The 21,485-nt window shown below is 46.6% G+C and overlaps 1 pseudogene; it reads left to right on the top strand.

The window, feature by feature from the left end:
- Positions 1-2,340: 2,340 nt before the first annotated feature.
- LOC115815817 (E3 ubiquitin-protein ligase TRIM39-like) lies at positions 2,341-21,129 on the top strand (annotated as a pseudogene).
- Positions 21,130-21,485: the final 356 nt, after the last annotated feature.

The raw sequence follows: 21,485 nt of genomic DNA, 5'->3' as shown, positions 1-21,485 counted from the left end.
ATGTCTTTTCATCAGTCGTTTTTTTTGTATTGTTGTGTTGTTTTTCTGTACTGTAGTATTTTGCAGTATTGTACAAGAAAATGCACAACTGATGTTAATTTACCAGTATAAATAATGTAATGTTTTTCTTTATTCTTAGTCATTTTTCTACATCTTTGCCAGATAACAGAGAAAAAATGAAAAAAAAAAAATCTGTCTCTGTTTCCCCCAAATTCATTTTGTGACTTATGTTCATTTTTTTTTTTTTATAATATTGTTAAATTTAGCATGGTGAGTCTAGACAAACGTTTAAGATAAACAAAACTCTTTCTCTCACAGTTTTATTCTTGAATCATTGATACACTTGGATGTTTCATGCAGTAGTAATCTAGTTGACAGGGTTTTGTTGTTTGTTTGCTCTTTTCCTTACTTACTGTGCTGTTACACATTGTTACACGTTTCTTACTCCAGAACATGTTAATGCAAACCTGTATCACACTCATTCATTCAGCAACAGATATGGATCAGAATTCACACATTGAGGTTATAATACATCAAGCATAAATGAACACAGGAGAACACACATCAAAATAAGGAGCAACAGAGGAGATAGTCTCAGGATCAAGTCACTTCGGATATTTAGGTAATGCAGGTTCAATTTGGGACGGCATGGTATCACAGTGGGTAGTGCTGTTGCTTCACAGTAAGAAGGTCTCGGGTTCATTTCCCAGCTGGGCGGCCAGGGTCCTTTCTGTGTGGAGTTATCCCTGTTGCTGTGTGGGTTTCCTCCATCCTTGTAATATGTTGGTGCCCTCTTGTGGGGTTTTTTTTTTTTTTTGGTTACTGCATAGACCTTTAGCAGCCATGCAGCCATTGAAGGCCCTGGTATGAAGAGCTGATAATATTTGAAATGATCTTGACTGAAAACAGCTGAACTTTGACAGCTTAATCTTGCTTAAATTAAAGGCAGATATTACCATTGAATTGTTTGCATTTTCATTTCTTGTTTAGTCGGTGCTGATTTAACACTGATTTTGCTCATTGTATTGTCAGTCTATTCACCATGGAAAAGTCAAGCTTGTCTAATACTGAATCAGTGTTTCAGCGCTTAAACACCACACTTACCCATTGTTAAGTAATCTTTGATATAATGCTGAAGGTGTTTTTTTATTGTATATTGAAGCAATTTTGAATCAGTGGTTGTGCAGTAATTCAGATAATGTTGAAAGCATCCCAACACAGAAAGCAAATGTACTTGAAAAAAATATTGATTAATCTTCTTTTCACCCTTCATAATTTTAATGTGCACGAGGAGAGTGATTTGATGCTTAGAAAATGAAAAAGAGAAAGTTAGATAGATTTCTTAGGTGGTGTAATATGAGTAAAACAGGATCATTTCACACCATACACTCTGTTGATTAATTAATTAACTAAGAACCAAATAAGAAAACACATACCTGGGCTTCCTATGATTCACACAGAATATGAACCAGCGAGCTCAGTTATCATGAACCAAAGTCTGCTACACACACACACACACACACACACACATACACACATCATCCTGTCTGACGAAGGAAAACAAGTGAAATATGGAGACACACGACAGAATCTCCCTGACAACCCAGAGAGGTTTTCAAGATATTTAATTGGAGGGGTTCTCCACAGGGAGATTTTACTACGAGGTGGAGGTCAGGGGGAAAACAGAGTGGGATTTAGGAGTGGTCAGACAGTCCATTAACAGGACGGGAGATATTACACTGGGTCCTGAGAATGGATACTGGACTGTGGTTCTGAGAAATGGGGATGAGTACCAGGCTTGTGACTCTCCACGTGTCCCCCTCTCTCTGAGACAGAAGCCCCAGAAGGTGGGGATGTTTGTGGATTATGTAGAGGGTCTGGTCTCCTTCTATGATGTGGAGGCCAGTTCTCATATCTACTCTTTCACTGGTCAGTCTTTCACTGAGAAACTCTATCCATTCTTTAGCCCTGGTCTTAAACATAAAGGTAAAAATTCTAGCCCACTGTAGATAAATGTCTTTTCATGTGGCTTTGTTCCTGAAATATTGGAAGAGAAAATTCAGAACAGTAATGCATATGGCTGATCTATATAATAAATACTGATCATGTATTTAAACTTTTCATGATTGTTTATGATTTATGATTTAAGATAGGTCATGTTAAATTAATTTTTACAGGGGGCACTGTAAAATTAATTTGTTTTATGAAACATATCGGTCTGAGAATACTGTCAATGTTTTATGTAAAAAGCCTTAATTACAGAGCTAATTTTCTTCAGTGCATAGATGACCTGAAATCATAAAAACTTTTTGTAATGTCCTTGTGATTCTGTACACAGACATGGCTTCCTCCAGCAGTCTCCTGTCTGAAGATCAGTTCCTGTGTTCTGTCTGTCTGGATGTGTTCACTGATCCTGTTTCCACTCCATGTGGTCACAACTTCTGCATGAACTGTATCAATAAACACTGGGACAGCACCCAGCACTGCTAGTGTCCACTCTGTAAGGAGCAGTTTAATATGAGACCTGAACTGTAAATTAATAGAGCATTTAGAGAAGTTGTAGATCATTTTAAAAGGAGGGGACACCCTGTCAAACCTGGAGAAATGTCCTGTGATGTCTGTATTGGTGGGAAACTGAAGGCTGTGAAGTCCTGTCTGGACTGTGGGATGAGTTACTATCAGATTCACCTGGAGCCTCATAAAATTAAAGCAAAACTGAAAAAACACAAACTGATGAATCCTGTGGAGAACCTGGAGGACTATATATGCCAGAAACATGACAGACCCCTGGAGCTGTTCTGTAGAGATGACCAGACATGTGTGTGTCAGTTCTGTACTGAAACAGACCACAAGACTCACAACACTGTTCCTCTAGAGGAGGAGAGTGAGCAGAGAAAGGTGAGAAACATAAGCACCGAGATTTGAAAGATAAGATTTTTGGATTGTTAGACAATATTACATAATACAGTTAATATTCCATATTTAATACCTGTTTTACTTAGTGAAAGAGACAGTGTTTGTTTTAAAATGTGTAATAAAGTGTACACTGTTTAAAGTGTTCACGGTTATAGTGATTAGCCGCTTATATGGAACAAAAAGCTTGGGACAGAATCATTCCTATGCAAGTACAGTACTGCATAATTTGCTTATGGTAATCAATTAGTCCACTTACAGTGTTCATTTGGGGTCTTTTATACATGACAACATATGGATAAAAATTAAAACTGTGGTGTCACAGCCTGCACCTCCATTTTGTTTTGTTCGGTCTTTGTGCTCTTGTTCTGTTTATCTCCGCCCCTCACCTGTTCCTGTTTGTCTCATTAACCTCATTAATTTGAACCAATCCTGTTTTGCCCTGTTTAGTCTCCCTCTATTTAAGCCCTAGTGTTTGCCTTGTCCTTTGTCTATCGTTGTTTGTGTTTTTGCACACTGTTATGCTGCACCTCTTTTGTTATCGGTTTTGTTATCAGTTTGCACTTGTGTTTTTGATCTTCACTTTGTAAGTCCTCCTTTTTGTCACTACAATCTTCGTGTCATGCGCATGGGTCCTGCACCACAAGACCAGCGTGACATGTGGTGATCCTTTTTTTTTTTTAAACTCTACCTTGATCAGCCTACTTTGTATCGTGGTAATCCACTTGAGGGCAAGTAGGTCTAGCCCTGCGCTCACACTGGCAGTGACAACAAGCGACAAAGCTAGAGGAGGTCATTCATTTCCAATGGTCGCTGTGCGACGCTGGGTGTCTTGTCGCCTGGCGACAAAATCACCGCGACGTGGCGACAAAAGAAAGTTGAGCAACATTCAACTTTATGCAAATGGGCAGCGACAGAGTCGAGCGACTACCAGTCGGAGAGCAGATGTGTTCCTCTTATATTCTCTCACTGTGAAATCTTTTGTAATCTTTAGTTCCTCTATTAGCATTTCCAACATTCTCAAAATTGTCTCCGCGCCAATTGTGGATAGCGCCGATTGTGAATGCAACTTGCACCTGAATTGTTTACGCATATATTGGGCAACATATTTATAGGCCTGTCTTTCACAAAATAAACTCCACAATGAATATAGCAAAAACGACGTAAATATAGCATGTAAATAAATATAACTTATAATATATATTTATAACATTAATTCGTATATACTTTTTTAGGAAATTTGATGCTTCACCTGTCTATACATTTGTTGCCTGCTTCCTCAAAACTACGTTACCAACGGCCACAAGCTGGCTGCAAGCGACAGCTACACAGCTACACAGCGACTTGACGACAAAAAATCACTGCTGGTGTGAGCGCAGGTTAACTGGAGTAGGCTTTCCCAGGGAGGCTGAGCAGTATTATACCCTGTTAATTGTAGCACACACTCCAGTCCCCCTTTTTAGAAATGGGAACCACCACCCCTGTCCGCCACTGCGCAGGCACCATGCCTGACCTCCATGCAACATTGAAGAAGCGTGTCAGCCATGACAGCCCAACAACATCAATAGCCCTCAGGATTTCAGGGCCGGAGCTCATCCACTCCTGACGCCTTACCACTGTGGAGTTTTCTAACTGCCTCAGTGATTTTTGCCAGGGAGATGGGTGACGATCCCCCCCAAATCTTCTGACCCTGCCTCCTCTGCACAGGGTGTGTCAGCCGGGTCTAGGAGCTCCTCAAAGTGTTCCTTCCACCGTCTGACTACATCCTCAGTCGAGGTCAGAACCTCTCCATCCCTGCGAAGAATAACCTGGATGAAGCCTTGCCTGCCCCTCTTGAGTCACCTGACGGTTTGCCAGCATCCTCTTTGAAGCCAACCGAAAGTCCTTTTCCATGGCCTCCCCAAACTCCTCCCATACCCGAGCTTTTGCTTCCATGACCGCCATTGCTGCAGCCCTTTTGGCGTGCCGATACCTCTCAGCCAATTCTGCAGTCCCGCAAGCTGGCCAAGCACGGAGGGCCTCCTTCTTCAGCCTGACAACTTCCCTTACCAATGGCGTCCACGACCGGGTCCTTGGGTTACCACCACGACAGGCACTGAAAACCGTCTGGCCCCAGCTCAAAGCTGTCGCTTCAACAATGGAGGCTTTGAGCAGGGTCCATTCGGACTCCACTCCCAAACCTCCCTCAGGATCAGGGAGAAGCTCCTCCAGAGGTGTGAGTTGAAGACCTTCCAGACAGGGTCCTCAGCCAGATGTTCCCAGTTCACCCTCACTATGCGCTTGGGTTTACCAGGTCTGTCTGGCAGCCTCCCCCACCATCTGATCAGTTGATGATCAGTTGATGACGATCAGGTGATGATCAGTTGACAGCTCTGCCCCCTCTTCACCCGAGTGTCCAGCACATACGGCCGCAGGTCTGATGAGACGACACAAAGTCGATCATCGACTGTTGGCCTAAGGAGCTCTTGTACCATGTACAGGTGTGAGCCTCCTTATGCTCAAACATGATGTTTGTTATGGACAATCCATGACTCACACAGAAGTCCAACAACAAAGCACAACTCGGGTTATGATCGGGTAGGCCATTCCTCCCAATCACTCCCCTCCAAGATTCAAGTTTCAAGTTTCAAGTTTATTTAGAGCCCAATACCACTGTTTACAGTCTCTAAGGGCTTTACAGGACACAACAGTCAAAATCAAAACAGGACGGCACCCCCTGACTTAATCCTCATGGAATCCTCAAGTTTCTCCATCATTACCAATGTGAGCATTGAGGTCTCCCAGTAGAACCACAGAGTCCCCAGATGGTGCCTTCACTAGGACACTTTCCAATGTCTCTTGGAAGGCTGGGTACTCCAAGCTGCCGTTTGACGCGTACTCCATCACAACAGTCAGAGATTTCCCCCTGCAACCCGAAGTCACAGTGAGGTGACCATTTCATTCACTGGGACAAGCTCCAACACAGCGGTGCTCAGTCGGGGGCTAACAAGTAACCCCACACCTGCCTGTCGCCTCTCATCCTGGGCAACTCCAGAGAAGGACAGAATCCATCCCCCATCCAGGAGTTTGGTTCCAGAACCAAGCCTGTGCAAAGAAGTGAGCCCAACTATATCTAGTTGGTATCGCTCCATCTCCCGCACAAGTTCCGACTCCTTCCCCCCCAGAGTGGTGACATTCCACGTACCAAAAGCCAGTTTCTGTACCGTAAGTCCAGTCCGCTGGGGCTCTCGCCCCAACCTGCTACCCGTGTGGCATCGCAGCTGGCCTCTATTTCTCCCCTTGCAGGTTGCGGGCCCACGAGAGGGTTTTCTGTAAACCGCACAATGCTTTTACGTTTTAGGCAATAGCCTATAGCCTGATAATAATTTGATCTACAGTAAACTGTACAGTATTTCATATACAATACTGCATTGTATTATAGTGTATTTGAATTATAGACAGTTCAGTAATTAAATTTGTACAGTACTGTAACTTGAAAAGCATTTGAAACAACTGTGGGCCTACTGTATCAGTCCATAAAATTCTGTAAATAGCGATGCTGTCCATTTCATTACTTTATATTCATGTAATAAATATACAAATGTCAATTAAATGGTCATCTGCACGAGAAATGAAGAAATCAGTTGATCATCCGCTTATAGTTTCACCCGGACAGATGTGATCACTGTAAGCGATTTCCATTGTATTTCTGATGAGTGTGAACAGTACACACCTATATCAATTTTTTAATTGTGTGAGCGTTTCTCTCTTTGTCCACAGTTTCAGCTGGGGAAAACACAGACAGAAGTGCAGCAGATGATCCAGGACAAACTGAAGAAAATTAAAGAGATAAGACATTCAGTACAGCTCAGCAAGGTCAATTCTGAATAGTTTACTATAAGTGTACAAAAGTCAAATACTTTTTCTAGTTACATACTTTACTCAATATGTTAATTCAGTGAGTTATTTTGTTGATTACTTGAATATGTAAGTATAAATAAAAGGATATTTATGAATGTGTATTTTTCTGTTCCATTAGACAAACACAAAGAGGCAGATATCAGGCAGTGTGGAGGTGTTCAGTTCTCTGATTGGCTGTATTGAGAGAAGTCAGGCTGTGCTGATTGAGCTGATGGAGGAGAAACAGAAAGCAGCAGAGAGGCAGGCTGAAGGTCTCATTAAAGAGCTGGAGCAGGAGATCACTGAGCTGAAGAGGAGAGACACTGAACTGGAGCAGCTCTCCCACTCTGAAGATCACCTCCACCTCCTACAGGTCAGTGTCCCTCTCTCTTTTCAATGACAATGCAGCACATGACAAGACTCCCCATGCTGAGAGATTTCTCCTCTCTCCTGCTGGACTGTAGATTTACCCAACACTGTGCAGCCGTCCACACACCACACACTCCACTGACATCAGCATTAACCCTCATCTGTGTGTGGACACTCTGAGGAAAACTCTGGAACAGCTGGAGAAAAAATTCCATGAGGAAGTCGGGAGAGAGTGTGAGAAAGGTCAGTGCTTTATAGTCCATAATCATCACAATGTCTTATTTTAATGTGTAAGAGATATAAATATTACGCTGTCTTATTCTGTATGAGGGGAGTGGTGTAATAGAAGTAAAACAGGGTGATTTACACACCACACATTTCACTAATTAGTCAGTTTATTATTTAGAAAAAGAGGAAGAAAACACCCCTCCTGGAATCGCAACCTTATCGTGGTGGAGGGGTTTGTGAGTCCCTGTGATCCTGGGAGCTGTGCTGCCTGGAGCATTAAGCTCCTGGTAGGGTCACCCAAGGCAGAGAGGTCCCAGGTGAGGGGCCAGACAAAAAGCGATTCAGAAGAGCCCTTATGAACAGCACACACGAAGAAACAGGCACCTCGCCCGGAATAGGGAGACCGGGGCCACCTCCTGGAGCCAGGCCTGGGAGGGGAGCTCGTCGGCGAGCGCCTGGTGGCTGGACCTGCCACGGGGTCCGGCCGGGCTCAGCCCGAACGAGCAACGTGGGGCTGCCCTCTCGTGGGCCCACCACCTGCGAGGGGAGAAATAGGGGCCGGGTGCGATGCCACACGGGTGGCAGGATGGGGCGAGGGCCCCAGCGGACTGGACTTACGGTGCAGAAACTGGCTTTTGGTACGTGGAATGTCACCTCTCTGGGGGGGAAGGAGCCGGAACTTGTGCGGGAGGTGGAGCGATACCAACTAGATATAGTTGGGCTCACTTCTACGCACAGTCTTGGCTCTGGAACCAAACTCCTGGATGGGGGCTGGACTCTGTCCTTCTCTGGAGTTGCCTGGGGCGAGAGGCGGCGGGCAGGTGTGGGGTTACTTGTTAGCCCCCGACTGAGCGCCGCCGTGGTGGAGTTTGTCCCGGTGAACGAAAGGGTTGCCTCACTGCGCCTTCGGGTTGCAGGGGGGAAATCTCTGACTGTCGTGACGGCGTACGCGCCGAACGGCAGCTCAGAGTACCCAGCCTTCCTAGATACACTGGAAAGTGTCCTAGTGAAGACACCATCTGGGGACTCTGTAGTTCTACTGGGAGACTTCAATGCTCACGTTGGCAATGATGGAGAGACTTGGAGGGGAGTGATTGGGAGGAACGGCCTACCTGATCTGAACCCGAGTGGTGCTTTGTTATTGGACTTCTGTGCGAGTCATGGATTGTCCATAACAAACACCATGTTCGAGCATAAGGTAGCTCATAAGTGTACCTGGTACCAGAGCTCCTTAGGCCAACGGTCGATGATCGACTTTGTAGTTGTCTCATCAGACCTGCGGCCGTATGTGCTGGACACTCGGGTGAAGAGAGGGGCAGAGCTGTCAACTGATCACCACCTGGTGGTGAGTTGGATCAGATGGCGGGGGAGGCTGCCAGACAGACCTGGTAAACCCAAGCGCATAGTGAGGGTGAACTGGGAACGGCTGGCTGAGGACCCTGTGCGGAAGATCTTCAACTCACACCTCCGGCGGAGCTTCTCCCTGATCCCGAGGGAGGCTGGGGACATGGAGTCTGAATGGACCCTGTTCAGAGCCTCCATTGTTGAAGCGGCAGCATTGAGCTGTGGCCAGACGGTCGTTGGTGCCTGTCGTGGCGGCAACCCAAGGACCCGGTGGTGGACGCCACCGGTGAGGGAAGCCGTCGGGCTGAAGAAGGAGGCCTTCCGGGCTTGGCTAGCACGGGGGACTCCGGAATTGGCTGAGGGGTACCGGCATGCCAAAAGGGCAGCAGCAACGGCTGTCATGGAAGCAAAAACTCGGGTATGGGAGGAGTTTGGGGAGGCCATGGAAAAGGACTTTCGGTTGGCCTCAAAGAGGTTCTGGCAAACCGTCAGGCGACTCAGGAAGGGCAGGCAGGGCCTCGTCCAGGCTGTTCTCAGCAGGGACGGGGAGGTCCTGACCTCAACTGAGGATGTGGTCGGACGGTGGAAGGAACACTTTGAGGAGCTCCTAAATCCGACTGACACGCCCTCCATAGAGGAGGCAGGGCCAGAAGAATCAGGAGGGTCGTCACCCATCTCTCTGGCAGAGGTCACTGAGGCAGTTAGAAAACTCCACAGTGGCAAGGCGCCAGGGGTGGATGAGATCCGCCCTGAAATGCTGAAGGCTTTGGATGTTGTTGGGCTGTCATGGCTGACACGCCTCTTCAACGTCGCGTGGGAGTCAGGGACAGTGCCTGTGGAGTGGCAGACGGGGGTCCCCATTTTTAAAAAAGGGGACCGGAGAGTGTGCTCCAACTATCGGGGTATCACACTACTCAGCCTCCCTGGGAAAGCCTACTCTAGGGTATTGGAAAGGAGACTGCGGCCGATTGTCGAACCTCGGATACAGGAGGAACAATGTGGATTCCGTCCTGGCCGTGGAACAACGGACCAGCTGTTCACCCTCGCACGGATACTGGAGGGATCATGGGAATTTGCCAATCCAGTCTACATGTGTTTTGTGGACCTGGAGAAGGCTTACGATCGTGTCCCCCGGGGTGTCCTGTGGGGGGTACTGCGGGAGTATGGGGTGCCGGGTTCGCTGCTGCGAGCCATTCGGTCCCTGTACAGCCGCAGTGAGAGCTGTGTCCGTATTCTCGGCACAAAGTCAAGCTCATTCCCGGTGAGTGTTGGACTCCGCCAGGGCTGTACCTTGTCTCCGATCTTGTTCTTAATTTTCATGGACAGGATCTCAAGGCGCAGTCGGGGTGAGGAGGGTGTCCAGTACGGTGGCCTTAGGATTGCATCTCTGCTTTTTGCAGATGATGTGGTTCTGTTGGCCTCATCAAACTGTGACCTCCAGCACACATTGGGGCGGTTTGCAGCCGAGTGTGAAGCGGTCGGGATGAGGATCAGCACCTCCAAGTCCGAGGCCATGGTCCTATGCCGGAAAAAGGTGGCTTGCCCCCTCCGAGTTGGGACTGAGTTCCTGCCTCAGGTGGAGGAGTTCAAGTATCTTGGGGTCTTGTTCACGAGTGAGGGTAAAATGGAGCGGGAGATCGACAGACGGATCGGGGCGGCGGCGGCAGTCATGCGGTCGTTGTACCGGACCGTCGTGGTGAAGAAGGAGCTGAGTCAGAAGGCAAGGCTCTCAATTTACCAGTCGATCTTTGTTCCAACCCTCACCTATGGTCACGAACTCTGGGTAGTGACCGAAAGAATGAGATCGCGGATACAAGCGGCGGAAATGAGCTTCCTCCGCAGGGTGGCTGGGCGCACCCTTAGGGATAGGGTGAGGAGCTCGGACACCCGGGAGGAGCTTGGAGTAGAGCCGCTGCTCCTCCGCATTGAAAGGAGTCAGTTGAGGTGGTTCGGGCATCTCGTCAGGATGCCTCCTGGGCGCCTCCCTATGGAGGTGTTCCGGGCGCGACCAACTGGGAGGAGACCCCGGGGAAGACCCAGGACACGTTGGGAGAAATATATATCTCGGCTGGCCTGGGAACGCCTTGGGATCCCCCAGGAGGAGCTGGTGGATGTAGCCGGGGAAAGGGATGTCTGGGCGACCCTCCTCAGCCTGCTGCCACCGCGACCCGGTCCCGGATAAGCGGGAGAAAATGGATGGATGGATGGATGGATGGAAGAAAACACATGCCTGGAATAGAACTACTAACAGGTTTCTGTTAGCCATAGCAACATATTTAAAGCCAGTGGAGTTATGCTAGACCTAAAAAAAATTCTTTATATACTCACAAACACAAAGGATAAAAATATTATGTGTTTATTTCTTAATTTTTACATGTTCTCATCCATTGTTTGGGATTCTGGATGTATACTGAATACAACCTTGTTTGTAATACTATTAATTCTCTGGATGTTTACTGAATACAACCTTGTTTGTAATACTATGTCAGGGTTCCTGCGTGAACTGCTCTCTGTTGTGCCCCTGCTGGTCAGGTCTGGTGTTAGCTGTCATTTGTTTTTGGTTTTGTTATGTGCTTTTGTTTAATTTGGTTTTCCATGTGCTCTGGCCCCGCCCCTCACTTATTGTGTCATTGGGCTCACCTGTCTCTCGTTGAAGTTGTAATTAGTCTGTCTATTTAAACCCTGCCTGTTCTACCCTTTGTTTGTCAGTTCGTACCGCTTTCCCCAGTGTGTTGTACCAGCCTTTTCATATTCTGATTGCCTTCTGTGTTTGACCTCTGCCTGGTTTTTGACTTTTTTTGCCTGTTGGATTTTGCCTCTTCTGCCTGCCTGCCTTGCCCTGTACCTGTTTTTGAACCTTTTGTCTGTCTCTTGATTTTGCCTTTGTCTGCCGTTTTGGATTGTTTGCCTCCCTCTGACTGCTCTGTGGTACGACCTCTGCTTGTTTTTTGGATTCCGTTTTCTGCCAAGTGTATTGAAAGACTTCTGCCTGGCACAATAAACATCTTATTCATTCATCCACGAGTCTGCAACTGAGTCCCCTGTTTTCCCTGACAACACGGACTGACCATAATGGACTCAGCAGACACCGCTGGCACTGAAGTCTAGCCATTCACCACCAGTAACGTCATCCGCCCCCCAGCAAACCACCCAGCAAACCCCTCCAGCTCAGCCGGCCCGAGAGCCCCGTCTGCCACCACCTGAGTCATACAACGGCGAACCAGGATCCTGCAGGTCCTTCCTCTCTCAGTGCTCTCTGGTTTTCGAGCTCCAGCCCACCACCTTTCCCACTGATCGAGCCCGGATTGCATATGTCATCACTTGGTCGAGCAAGAAAGTGGGGAACGGCAGTGTGGGAGACTCGGGCTCCATTCTGTGACAGCTGCCAGGCATTTTGTGATGAGATGAGGAGGGTCTTTGATCGCTCCCAGCATGGGAGAGAGGCCGCCAGAGAATTGCTGAGAATCCGGCAGGGAGTCCGCTCAGTTTCAGATTATGCTATCCAGTTCCGCACTCTTGCCACCACAACCAACTGGAATACAGAGGCCCAATATGATGCCTTTCTGAACGGTTTGTCCGAGGCCATTAAGGATGAGCTAGCCACCCGTGAGCTACCAACTGGCTTTCAGGATCTGATAGATTTGGCCATACGAATCGACAACCGCGTGAAGCAACATCGTCAGGAGTGGATTACTGACGGAGCACGGGGTCCCTCCAGGTGTCATGTGTTCACTCGCCAGCCTGAATCAGGGTCGTCTTCGCCAAGTCATCGGTCACCATCGACTGTCACTCCAGAACCCATGCAGGTCGACCACGCCCGTCTGTCCATCTCAGAGAGACAAAGGAGGATCAGCACCAATTCCTGCTTGTACTGTGGCCTGCCCGGCCGCTTTGTGTCCACCTGTCCAGTAAAAGCAAAAAGCTCACCTTTGAACACGGGATTACAGGTGAGCAATACTCCGCTTTCTCGGCCCTCTACCACACATACTCTCTTACCAGCTTACCTTGTCACTGACGGCCATAGACACATTATTTCAGTACTCATCGACTCTGGGGCAGAGGAGAACTTTATGAATGCAGGTCTGGCCGCTCGACTTGGCATCCCTTCCACTCCGCTGCAGTTCCCAGTGGAGGCCAATTACTAACAGGAGTAAGGCTTGCTCGGATCACTCACACAACAGCTCCAGTGAGGCTTCTCATTTCTGGCAATCACTAGGAGAACATTGTATTTCATTTGATTGATTCACCCCAGGCATCTGTTGTTTTAGGCCATCCCTGGCTTGCTCAGCACAATCCCCACATTGACTGGTCCCACAATAAGGTTTTAGAATGGAGCCCCTTCTGTTCGAATCACTGCCTCCGTGCTGCTCAGGCTCCTTCAACCCCGGTTCCCTCGTCTCCAGAGGAGCACCCTGACCTGTCCTCAGTTCCCCCTGAATATCGGGACCTCAGCATGGTGTTTAGCAAGGCACGAGCCACTTCTCTGCCGCCTCACTGTCCATATGATTGCGTCATAGAGCTCCTTCCAGGGACTTCACCACCCAGAGGCCGCTTGTACTCCCTGTCGCCACCAGAGACGGAAGCCATGAACAGGTACATACAGGACTCCCTAGCAGCTGGCATAATTTGCCCTTCTTCTTCCCCAGCAGGGGCCGGGTTCTTCTTTGTCGGCAAGAAGGATGGGTCTCTCCGTCCCTGCATTGATTACAGAGGCCTCAATGATATCACTGTGAAGAACCGCTACCCGCTACCCCTGATGTCATCTGCTCTTGAGCTGTTGCAAGGTGCCACAGTCTTCTCCAAGCTTGATCTCTGTAATGCCTACCATTTAGTCCACATAAAGGAGGGAGATGAGTGGAAGACTGCCTTTAATACACCATCAGGCCACTATGAGTATTTGGTTATGCCATTTGGTCTCACTAACGCCCCTGCTGTCTTCCAATCTTTTGTTAATGATATCCTTAGGGATATGTTAAATCTGTTTGTCTTTGTCTACCTGGATGACATCTTTATATTTTCCAGATCGCTCCCGGAACACATCCAACATGTCCGACGGGTGCTCCAGCGGCTCTTGGAGAATCAGTTATTTGTGAAGGCAGAGAAGTGTGACTTCCACAAGAGTACCATCTCGTTCCTGGGCTATGTGATCACAGCAGGAGGGGTTCAGATGGATCAGCAAAAGATCAAGGCGGTAGAGAATTGGCCCCAGCCCACATCCCGTCGTGATGTGCAACGGTTTTTAGGGTTTGCCAATTTTTATCGCCGCTTCATTCGCAGCTTCAGTACCCTGGCAGCTCCCCTCACCTCCCTGACTTCGACCAAACTGAGATTTTGTTGGAACCCGGCTGCCGAGAGGGCATTCTCTGAGTTGAAGAGGCGGTTCACCTCGGCCCCCATCCTCATCCAGCCTGATCCTGCCTGCCAATTCATTGTGGAGACTGACGCATCTGACGTGGGAGTGGGTGCCGTTCAGTCCCAGTTTTCCCCCGAGGATGGTAAACTACACCCCTGTGCCTTCTACTCCCACAGATTAACTCGCACAGAGAGCAATTACGACATCGGAGACTGGGAGTTACTTGCTGTCAAACTTGCTCTGGAAAATGGAGGCATTGGCTCGAGGGGACGAGTACTCCTTTCCTGGTTTGAACGGATCATAAGAACCTTGAATACATAAGGTCTGCAAGACGTCTCAATTCCCGCCAGGCCTGCTGGTCTCTCTTTTGTGCCCGGTTTAAATTTACACTGCCCTATCGCCCCGGTTCCAAGAACGGCAAACCAGATGCCCTCTCACGTCAGTTTCAGGCATCTGAGGAGACCACAGAGATCACTACTATTCTCCCCAAGCGATGTCTGGTCGCAGCAGCTCGGTGGGATATTGAGTCGGCGGTCCGATCTACACAGCAGGGTGAGTCTGGACCCAGCTCTTGTCCTCCTAACCTTCTGTATGTTCCTCAATCTGTCCGCTCCCAGGTTCTCCAGTGGGGACACTCTTCAAGACTCTCTTGTCATCCTGGCATCCGACGTACAGCTACCTTCTTCAGTCGGAGGTTCTGGTGGCCTTCCATGAGGGAGGGTATTCATAGCTTTGTCTCAGCCTGTCCAGTCTGCACCCAAAACAAGTCCTCCAACCGACCCCCTTCTGGCCTCCTACAGCCTCTGACAGTTCCCAAGAGACCCTGGTCCCACATAGCACTGGACTTTGTGACTGGATTGCCTCAGTCTGATGGTAACAACACCATATTAACAATCGTGGACCGTTTTTCTAAATCTGTGCATCTGGTTTCTCTCTCCAAGCTACCCCCTGCCAAGGAGACCACCACCCTTCTTATTCATCATGTTTTCAGGCTTCATGGTTTACCCACGGAAGTAGTGTCAGACAGAGGACCACAGTTCACTTCCCACTTCTGGAAGGCCTTTTGTAAGTTGCTTGGAGCAAAGGTTAATCTCTCCTCTGGTTTTCACCCGCAGACAAATGGCCAGACTGAACGGGCCAACCAACAACTGGAGATGATGCTCCGCTGCCTGTCCTCCCAAGAACCTTCTTCCTGGAGCCAACAACTTCCCTGGGTTGAATATGCCATTAACTCCCTACCCTCTTCCTCCTCTGGTCTGTCCCCTTTTCAGTGTTGCCTTGGCTATCAGCCCCCCCTGTTCCCTTCCCAGGAGGAGGAGGTTGGTGTCCCTTCAGCACAAGCATTCATCCGATGTCTACGGACCTGGAGGCGTGCTCGGAGGGCCCTGCTTCGTTCCACAGCCAGGATAAAACTTCATGCTGATCGTCATCGCCACACGGCTCCACGCTATCGACAAGGTCAGCGAGTGTGGCTTTCCGCCCGCGACATCCCCCTGAGGGTGGATTCCTGCAAGTTGGCTCCTCGTTTCATTGGCCCCTTCCCCATCGCCAAGGTGATCAGCCCTGTTGCTGTGAGACTGAGACTGCCCTCCACTCTCCGTCGTATCCACCCCACATTTCATGTCTCACAAATTAAGCCCTTTGTCCGCAGCCCTCTCTGCCCTGCCCCGAAGCCCCCTCCTCCCCCCGCCTCATTGATGGCTCTGAGGCCTTCACAGTGCGCCGTCTATTGGATGTGCGGCGCCGGGGTCATGGACTTCAATACCTCGTGGACTGGGAGGGTTATGGTCCTGAAGAGAGGTGTTGGGTGCCAGCTCGGGATATCCCTGACCCCACACTCATCCAGGAATTCCACCGTCTCCATCCCACACCACCAGTTGGGACGCCAGGAGGCACCCGTAGGAGGGGTGGTACTGTCAGGGTTCCTGCGTGAACTGCTCTCTGTTGTGCCCCTGCTGGTCAGGTCTGGTGTTAGCTGTCATTTGTTTTTGGTTTTGTTATGTGCTTTTGTTTATTTTGGTTTTCCATGTGCTCTGGCCCCACCCCTCACTTATTGTGCCATTGGGCTCACCTGTCTCTCGTTGAAGTTGTAATTAGTCTGTCTATTTAAACCCTGCCTGTTCTACCCTTTGTTTGTCAGTTCGTACCGCTTTCCCCAGTGTGTCGTACTAGCCTTCTGTTATTCTGATTGCCTTCTGTGTTTGACCTCTGCCTGTTTTTTGACTTTTTTTGCCTGTTGGATTTTGCCTCTTCTGCCTGCCTGCCTTGCCCTGTACCTGTTTTTGAACCTTTTGTCTGTCTCTGGATTTTGCCTTTGTCTGCCGTTTTGGATTGTTTGCCTCCCTCTGACTGCTCTGTGGTACAACCTCTGCTTGTTTTTTGGATTCCGTTTTCTGCCAAGTGTATTGAAAGACTTCTGCCTGGCACAATAAACATCTTATTCATTCATCCACGAGTCTGCAACTGAGTCCCCTGTTTTCCCAGACATACTATTAATTCTTTGGATGTTTATTGAATACAACCTTGTTTGTAATACTATTTATTTTCTATCATTCTGAAAAGCCCAGATGAGAAAATAAAGAGAGATGTCTGGTGCTTTTATTATTATTATTGTCGGGCAGACACTGTGCAGCTTTCAGAAAGAAAAGGACATTTGTTACCTTAAGTGTTCCTTGGTAATTAAAGTTGCAGTTGTGTAAACTCTCTCCCTCTTTTTCACCCTTCCCTATCTATTTCTATTACCCTCACTCTGCCTCTCTATCCCTACCCCCTTTGATCCCAGTTCTCTCATCATGGCCCAGGCCTCCCTGCATGCAGGACCAATGCATATCAAAGCAGAGACCACTCGCTGTAACACCTAACAGACACCAGGCTCGATGTTTTAGCGCAGCAACCCCCAGACCATTTGGTCAAATGCTGATGACGTTTAATTGCGAGGGAGACTAGATCACCTCGGGAGGTTGGTTTCCCTGTGAGAATGGAATTCAGACCATGTCACAGGCCCCATCTGCATTGCTCCACTCGGGAACCAACTATGTAGAACAAAAGAAAAATGAAACTAACCATACGATATTATCAGTTAAATATGCATATCGAGTCATAACTGTTCGTATAGTCATAAATGCGCGGTAAAACTTAAAAGTAGCCAGGAGCCAAGTAATGAGCAGCTAACTGTATGACCATCGGTGTAACTGTGCTGTTTTTAATGGTAAAGAAACCATATTTGGTCTTTTTCGGGAGCATAAAATGCGGTAGATTCGAGTATTCTTTACTATTCTTTAATGGGAAAAAGTTATGTCAAATTATTTTAACCGAGCTCAAAGTAATACTTCCCAAATTCCAAGGAGTGTCTCCTCCTTTCAGGCAGAGACACCCCCAAAAGGATAGCAGCACCCCCCGTCTGCAAATCAAATAAAATGCCAGACTCTCTGCTATCCTACAGTTCAGTTCAGCTGCGCCAAGGTTCAGCTCCAGTTGAGCTCCGGTTGTATCAGCCGTAATGTAAGTCCGTACGTTCTGTCCTGCTCGTCTCCACGAAGAATCGGCCCAGGCTCACCGCTACGGAAGATCCGCGACGCTAAAAGACTTTCCCGGCACCGACACGAAGTCTCGCTCACGGTCTCCTTCTGCCAACCTCGGTAACTCCGGTCTCTCATACCTGAACGTGGCTGGGCCTGCTCTTCTTCTTCCTCATCCCTTTTCTCTCCCTTCCTCACAACCCCTTTTTGCGTGCAAGTAACTCCACTAGAACATCACTCAGGTAGTTCTTTTGGTTAAGCGTGCCTTCTCGTGAGTAATGCCTCATGCTCGCGTAGTTGTTCATTCATACATACTTTAGGTAACGAGGATATTTTTATTTTCTACCGTTAGTTGTTCGTCTTCTTGTTAGTAGTTTAGATGCTGTTGTATGTGTGTGTATAGCGGATGTGCCTTAATTCCACCGGATTTCTAATTCATTCAACATTACATTCATTCTGTACCGTTTGGATTATATCGTTGTAATAAACGTGTACGTCTGTAGTCCTACTCTTTGACTGCGTGATAAATTATTTCCTAGTTGCTGAATGTGGTGATCCAGGAACTCAGTTAGCTAGAAATATTGAATTCGAAGAGTATTATTGTACCTGCTGCTTTAATGCTGTTATTTATTATATGTACGGCTAATGAAGAGGTGTTCAGAATAATTTCTAGGTTCAGTGTTCAGAGCGCTGAGCTATAAATAGAGTTTTCCAGAATATCTGTAATTTCACTAGGTTCAGGTTCCAAAATAAGGTTATGGTTACAGAAAAATGATATTAGTATTAAGTCTAATATTCACAGTGAACCATTAACCAGATTTTCCTCATACCATTGGCACGACAATTACTAGCTCAGATTTTTAGAAACTAAATGCCACGTCCTTGAATAAAATTAGAAATAATGGAATGTTTTCATCACCTTATTCATATAAAACTAGAAACCGAAGTATTCAATGGTAGCACCCTATTGACTGAGTCAAAGCCAATGTACTGACATCAGGTTAAACGGTGCTGATTCCTAGAAACTGGTGAAACTGGTATTTTTCTCCTGAGTGACAGTATGACTGTACTGGACACAGTCATGACCATCAGTGTACTACCTATTTCAGTTTCACCTAAATTCATGTAACGTCAATCTGTTTTTTTGTTGTTATAGTTGTAGTTGTTGTTATTGTTGTTTTGTTTTGTTTTGTTTTGTCTAACAATGGAGTTTTTTGTGTCATGAAATTTTAATCAAGATATTTATTAATACTGTCTGAAATTACATTGTTACTCCAATGTATATAATTCAACTCAAGTCATTTTAAGTGTCATGCATTGGATAAGAGACTGGATGTGTGTGTAGAACCAGTGTTTATTTATTAAAGGTCAGGCCAGAGAACAGAGGCTGAGGAACACAAAGACAAACAAAAACAATGGAGGATTCACACAGAATTCAACTCTTAGACTTATTCAGATCCATCAGGGAAAGGTCAGGTTAGACAAGACAAAGACCATGGAAAAGCAATGACGTTTATACCAAAAATAAACCAGGCGAGATTAACAAAAACAGGTTTGCACAACGATTGAATAATTAATTGAATGAACCAAGAAACAAGCAAGTGACTAATAATTAAGAGACAAGTAGACATGTCTCAGTGCTCTACAGTGCTGCCCTGAACTGATTCTACCCTGTAGGGAATACTGGGAATCAGCCGTTTATTTACCAATAATCAGAGGAAAGAGACAGAGATAAAAAGAGAAGTGTCAAGTTTTTATGTCTCTCATTTTATCTGAGTAACGACATGTCCTTTAATGATGTGAGCAGAATTTGAATGTTTTAATCCTCTTACTCAAATACAATGAGAGAAGGGATCTTGTGTTGTTAATGCTGAAATCTGTTGACCAGTAGGCTTATTAAGTTGACGTTACAGAATGGACAACAGATCAGAAGGTGTTAGTTTGTGGTGAAGCTGTGATTTTTTTCCTTGAATAACAGTGACTGTACAGTGCACTATGGTGATAATCACTGCACCAACTAATTCAATTTAACCTCATGTCAGGGGCTGCAGAAGAGACTGGATGCATGTGCAATTCAAGTAGTTTACTGAAATCATGGATAACGCAGGATACATGGAGCACTGACAACCAGACAGAGACAAAGGATTAGATTCAAAATATTTAGACAAACTGACCGGTACAGACACACAGACTTACAACTAGTTACATGAATTTGGGGATGTCGAGCTTGGTCTTTGGCTGAGACACAATTAAATAACAGTGGCATTTATACAACCAAAAAGACCAGAGTAAATTAGTAAAAGGCAGGGCAAACTAAAAGAAACAGCAAAGAAACAGATGCAAACAATAATTAAATGACAGGAAGATCAGCCCAGTGATCAACAGACAGACGATGCTGAAAGCTGATTGGTGGAACCAGAGGGAGGAGGAGACAAGGTCATTACGCTGAAGCTCATTTAACATCACTCTTCTCAAGGTCTAACAGTGGATGGTCCTGTCGTGAAATTCTTACCAGACCGTCTATCAATGTTCAATAGCATTTGCAACAAGAACAATATCACTCAGATGCATATAGTTCTACTGAAACCATATTAACATTCTTTGTCAGGCCATCTGCTCTCTGTCTTTACTCTAAATCTTGTCCGTGTTTTAAACAGAGATTGAGGGCAGAAGGAGACTACATACAGGTGAGTGTACAGTATCCAGTACTGAGGATCACTGGATCACTTTTGATCACACTGTCATGTTTTTACTGATCTGCTCATGAGAGATGTGGAGTGTAAATGTGTGTGTGAGTCAGACATGGAGTCACCAACAGCTCTGTACAGTTCACTCAGAGTCATCAGAGCTGTAGTGTTTTACTGAAGAGAATAACAGACATTAATGTTTCTCCTGGACACACAGTGTATGACACACACACATACACACACACACACACACACACACACACACAAACTTTAATGAGAATTCTCTAAATTATCCACAGTGGATGTGACTCTGGATCCTGATACAGCAAATCCCTATCTCATCCTGTCTGATGATGGAAAACAAGTGACATGTGGAGACACACGACAGAATCTCCCTGACAACCCAGAGAGGTTTGATAGATGTGTGAGTGTCCTGGGAAAGGAGAGGTTCTCCTCAGGGAGATTTTACCATGAGGTGGAGGTCAGGGGGAAGACTAAGTGGGATTTAAGAGTGGTCAGAGAGTCCATTAACAGGAAGGGAGATATAACACTGGGTCCTGAGGATGGATACTGGACTATCTGGCTGAGGAATGGGAATGAGTATAAGGCTCTAGACTCTCCCCGTGTCTCCCTCTCTCTGAGACAGAAGCCCCAGAAGGTGGGGGTGTTTGTGGATTATGAGGAGGGTCTGGTCTCCTTTTATGATGTGGAGGCCAGTTCTCATATCTACTCTTTCACTGGTCAGTCTTTCACTGACAAACTCTATCCATACTTCAGCCCTTGTCTTAATGATGGAGGTAAAAACTCATCTCCACTGGTCATCACTCCTGTCAGATAAATGTCTTTTCATGAGTCATTTTTTCTGTATTGTAGTTTTGTTTTTCTTTATTGAAATATTTTTGGAGTATTGTACAAGAACATTCAGAACATTAACGACTGTGTTCAGCTGATGTATATAATACATACTCATGTCTCTTATGATTAAGTTATAACTGATGATCATTTTTACGAATATAAATGAGGTAATGTAATGTTTTTCTTCATTCTTATTTTTCTACGTCTGTGTCAGATAACATAGAAAAAATGAAAAAATCTGTCTCTGTTTCCCTTAAATTGTGACTTATGTTCATCTTTTTTTAAATTTCAATATTACAGCAGAATGGTATAATGAGTCTAGACAAAAGTGTAAGATAA

This window comes from Chanos chanos, chromosome 6 (genome assembly GCF_902362185.1).
Source record: "Chanos chanos chromosome 6, fChaCha1.1, whole genome shotgun sequence".
In the NCBI taxonomy this organism is placed as follows: Eukaryota; Metazoa; Chordata; class Actinopteri; order Gonorynchiformes; family Chanidae; genus Chanos; species Chanos chanos.
The sequence above is the reverse complement of the archived record's forward strand: the minus strand, read 5'-3'. Positions and strand labels throughout refer to the sequence as shown.